Source organism: Lepisma saccharinum, chromosome 29 (assembly GCF_977018435.1).
Source record: "Lepisma saccharinum chromosome 29, izLepSacc3.1, whole genome shotgun sequence".
Classification (NCBI taxonomy): domain Eukaryota; kingdom Metazoa; phylum Arthropoda; class Insecta; order Zygentoma; family Lepismatidae; genus Lepisma; species Lepisma saccharinum.
The window spans coordinates 8,614,990-8,620,128 of record NC_139257.1 but is presented as its reverse complement, the minus strand read 5'-3'; positions in this window follow the sequence as shown (position 1 = coordinate 8,620,128).

Genomic DNA, 5,139 nt, shown 5'->3' with positions numbered 1-5,139 from the left:
TTCAGGGTAATTTTTTAATACCTTCCTTGAAACTGTTTCCCATGTGAGGTCACATTCAACCACAATGTTTCCCCATGACATTCGTCAGCCAACGAGATTTTTGCTTGCATTTACTGTCTGTGTTGCTATGCCCATTGCCCCTCCAGCAACGCAATCATGCTAAAATTATCCCAGTTTCGTCTATTGTGTTTCCGTAAATGTGAATGGTATCTAGATATGTAATTGACGTCCACCTGCTTCCTCAGATACCCCTTTTACGTATTCTTTCTACGGGAACCCCATTTCCTATGGGGAGTTCCTTCCGCATAGGTCCCACAAATCTCCCATGGTGCGTTTCTGGTAGAGCGCATAAGAATCCTTTGATTTCTTTGGAACCGCCTTTCTAACTGTCATAGTACTCGTCCTACAGAGGTGTGAACTGTACTTTCCCACACTTTCGATGCTGTCTAACTGACACTGAGCATCTCTCGGAAAAGGGTAAGAGGAACTTTCGTCTGGGTTTGACGTGATGTATCTCTGGTTTCATTTATGATCACTCTTTCAACAACGCTTGGGTGCTGGTAGATATCATAAAAACAAGTAACTTTTCCCTCTAAAGTTTACCTCGACAGTGCTTAGTTACTGCGCTATAAGCGTTTAAAATCTATCCTGTATGTATGCAACCCAACACAGCAAACGCTTGCTCTGACATATTGCCCCCCTGTGCCCCTAACTCTGCCGCCGTCTCTCTCATTCCGCATTCTTCCTCTCCTAAACTACCAGGGGCATGTGGCAGGGTTGCCACTAGCGTTCCTCGTTAAGAGAGACTACTTGAAAACAACAACTTGAAAGTCTTGCCTGAGCAAAATTCAAAACATTAATGATACTTGTGATGTTGTAAGAAGCATTGACAGTATTTATAAACTGACCAAGACAAGTAATGGTCAGACTGAAATTCAAGATTTCTCATTCTAAAATATCTCCATAATTGATTGATTGATTTGGTTTATTTTAATTCACTTTTCTGCCACCTTTGGCTAATCGCGAAGATGAGAATGATATGATGAAATAACAAATGACACCAATGTCTAGGCCAGGATTTAAACCCAAGACACCTGGTGCCATAGCGAGCTGTGCTAACCACATCACCACGGAGTGTTTTGTGTATCATGCAATATCAACAATTGCAAGTGACTCGTGAGATAGGGGAAATCCACGAACGAACAAATGTAAACATGATGTGCTTGCTGCCTCGTTTCGAACATTTGACATTCGAACAAGAACTGCTGGCTTCTAGTGCATTACACAATGACTCTCCCATTGTGGTTGCAATCACATTCGCAGCAAAACATGCCTTTACTGCAGAAATAAAATGTTTTAATGTGTGAATTTATTCATGTCTAAACGACGTTTTTCATTAAATTAAAAGCCTGTCCCGTGGTGGAGTGGTTAGAACATCGCACTATGATGCCAGGGATCTTGGGTTGGAATCCAGACTTGGACATGGATGTTTGTGAGTGTCTATTCATTAATTTAATGATATCATCACTCATGCCAATCTTCGCAAATTAGCCAAATGTGGCACAAAAGCCTTGCAATTACTTACTTATGAGACGAACAAGATTAGCAATAACACTAGCACAAATAGGAATAACTTCCAAATAAATTGTAATAACATTACAGTCTGCGTGTTCGAAACGAGGCAGCAAGCACATCATGTTTACATTTGTTCGTTCGTGGATTTTCCCTATCTCATGTGTCCTTTGCAATTGTTGATATTGCATGATACACGAAACACTCCGTGGTGATGTAATTAGCACAGCTCGCTACGGTGCCAGGTGTCTTGGGTTTAAATCCTGGCCTAGACATTGGTGTTATTTGTCATTTCATCATATCATCCTCATCTTCGCGATTAGCCAAAGGTGGCAGAAAAGCGAATTAAAATAAACCAAATCAATCAATCAATTATGGAGATATTTTAGAATGAGTAATCTTGAATTTCAGTCTGCCCATTATTTGTCTTGGTCAGTTTATAAATACTGTCAATGCTTCTTACAACATCGCAAGTATCATTAATGTTTTGAATTTTGCTCAGGCAAGACTATCAAGTTGTTGATTTCAAGTCGTCTCTCTTAACGAGGAACGCTAGTGGCAACCCTGCCACGTGCCCCTGGTAGTTATGTCAGATCAAGTGTTTGCTGTGTTGGGTTGCATACATACAGGATAGATTTTAAACGCTTATAGCGCAGTAACTAAGCGCTGTCGAGGTAAACTTTAGAGGGAAAAGTTACCTGTTTTTATGATATCTACCAGCACCCAAGCGTTGTTGAAAGAGTTTTGCGACACCCTGTATATGCAAGGGCACACTGAAAAGTATTTTTTTTTTGTGACTGTGTAAAAACATTTTGGATTTTGAGCAACCATGCATTGTACTCTTCAGCCATTGCCCCTTCTCCATTCCAAGTTTCAAACATCTATAACCAGGGTTGCTGAACTAGAGCAAGGAAAATGGCAGCATGTAACCATACTATGTCGGTGCACCTGAAACTGCATGTGGTGACTGAGTTTCTAACTGCAAAAAATGTGTCCCCCAAAGGACATTCATCAGAGAATGAAGGCTCTTTATGGCAATGAATGTGTAACGTCAGTACTGTATGATGTTGGGCTGTTCATGCTCACAATAAAAACCCCTGCTGAGGAACTCTCAAGAACTTCTGTCACACACATTGAGAGTTCCTCGGTAGGGGATTTCATTGTGATCATGCAGTACTGACGTTACACGTTCATTGCCATAAAAAGCCTTCATTCTCTGATATAATGATTTACACTTTTTTTTTTCTTTTTTCCAGGTCCCATGGTCCACCATTCGAGAAGTGAGGACTGGCGTATGAAGTTGCAAGTCTAGTCTACCGATTGCAGGCAGCAAAAGGATTCCCGGTGTTCACACAGCAGCACATTCCGTACATCATTGTCAGCGGACAATAGGACAAAATGGAAAGCGACTATAATGGTCAGCTTGGGACAAGTTGGTTTCTATGGAGAGAGGGTGTGACCGCAGCAGAGATTTACATACGAGAGTACGCGGGGTGTGGCAGGACCTTGAACCCCATTTCAGCAGTGTCCGTGGTTGGTTCCCGAGTGGTGTGGGAGTGCGTTGTCGTGATGCAGGAGCACTCCTTTGTCCCATTTTCCTGGTCGTTTTTTCTGAACCCATCTGGCGAACACTTTTTCCATATTAAGGTTATCATGCACGATTTGCTGCAGGGTGTTTCTGGACAGGCCCGTGGTTACCTTTATTTCAGATAACGTGATGCACCTGTTCTCAAGAATGGCTTTGTCAACCTGTGTAATGTTTCTTGGTGTCACAGTTACTTTCCTTACAGAACTTATCTCTTTTGACATGCATCCTGTTTTCCAGCCTTCCACCCAATTGTAAACGGTTTTCCATGAAGACGCAGGTTCACCACACACTGCTGCCAATCGTCTGTAAATCTCTGCTGTGGTCACAGCCTCTCTCCATAGAAACCAACTTGTCCAATAGTCCGCTGACAATGATGTATGGAACATGCTGCTGTGTGAACATCGGGAATCCTTTTTGGGCACTGCTGTCTGTAATCTGTAGACTAGACTTGTAACTTCATATGCCAGTCCTCACTTCTCGAATGGTGGACCATGGGACCTGAAAAAAAAATAAAGTATAAATCATTATAGTACGCCCCTCGTATTTGACATTAATTTCCTTGCCAGGACAATTTTTTTTTACAAATTTTGCCAACCTTAAATACATGTAAGCTACATAATAAATATGTGTTGTTATATCATAATTCTTATACCATCCTTTTATTTTAATGAATGCAATATAATTATAATTATTTTAGTTTAAACATTATTATATTTATTATTATTATTTTGAGACACTTTGTTTGGATCCCCTCCCCCAAAACATATTTCTAGATATGTGCCTGATGACTGTATTGTGAGTGGACAGATGGCACCATTGCAAATAACTGGCATGGAAACAGTGAAGCACCATGTGCCATTAATGTGAGAGGTGAACGTCGGCTACGAAGGTACATGTGGGCCGACTGACATCCTACAGTGGAGCAGCTCACCATCAAAATGATCCAGGAGGGCTACCAAACATGTGGCCAAAATGACTGTTCAGCAAACTCTGGGGCTCTGAAGCAAATGGATGGTCACTGCAACTGTGCTAATTAAGGTTCATCATCGGATAAGGCTTCACTTTGCACAGCAGTATCGGAATTTCACCTCTGCTCATTGGCAAAGGTTGCCTTCTCCAATGAGTCATGTTTTCTGCTTCATTGAGTGGATGGATACTGGCATGTCAGGCGAGGAACAGCAGCAAAGAAACCCCCCGCAACGATTGCTGAAAGAACATAAGCTGGTAGCAGCTGTGTTGTGGTGTGGGGAATGTTTTCGTTGCATTCTCTGGGTCTGCTAAAAACTATATTCCAAGAAGACAATGCGACATATACAAGGGCATTTTGAAAAGTTTTGCATCCTATGCAATAACATCAATAACATTCAATATACGTACATGAACTGTGTCTTCTTAAAGCTTGTAATGTACTCTACCAGGGTGTCATTACTTTTCCATGTAGTCACAATCATTGTCAACACACAAATGCCAACTTCAGATAAGTTGTTGCATCCCGTTGGCAAAGAAATTGGGCATCTTCTCCTGCACATCTGCTTGCATCTCCGCATCACTGGTGTAACGGTGTCCCTTCAGGTGCTCTTTCAGCCTCAGAAAAAGGCACAAGGTGCAAGATTTGGACTGCACACCGGATGTGGTAAAATCTTGTGGAATTTGAGACGCTGCAATGAATCCTGTGTTTGGCGACTCGTGTGTGGGAGAGCATTGTCATGTTGAAGAATTGCATCCTTGCCAGGCCTAACTTGCAGTAATCGTGCGCGGAGTTTCTGCAGAGTCTTCACGTACCGATCGGTGTTTACAGTGGTTCCGAACTCCAAAAAGTCTGTGTGGACTAAGCCGTCTCAGTTCCAAATGAAGCACCTTCCCTGTGCATCCGTGGCTGCATGCAGACTCGTCGTGGCCACATTGTCGCCTTTCAGATTCCTTGCCCACCTCCTGACAGTACTCACATCCACACAGGCGTCACCATAGACAGCACTCAT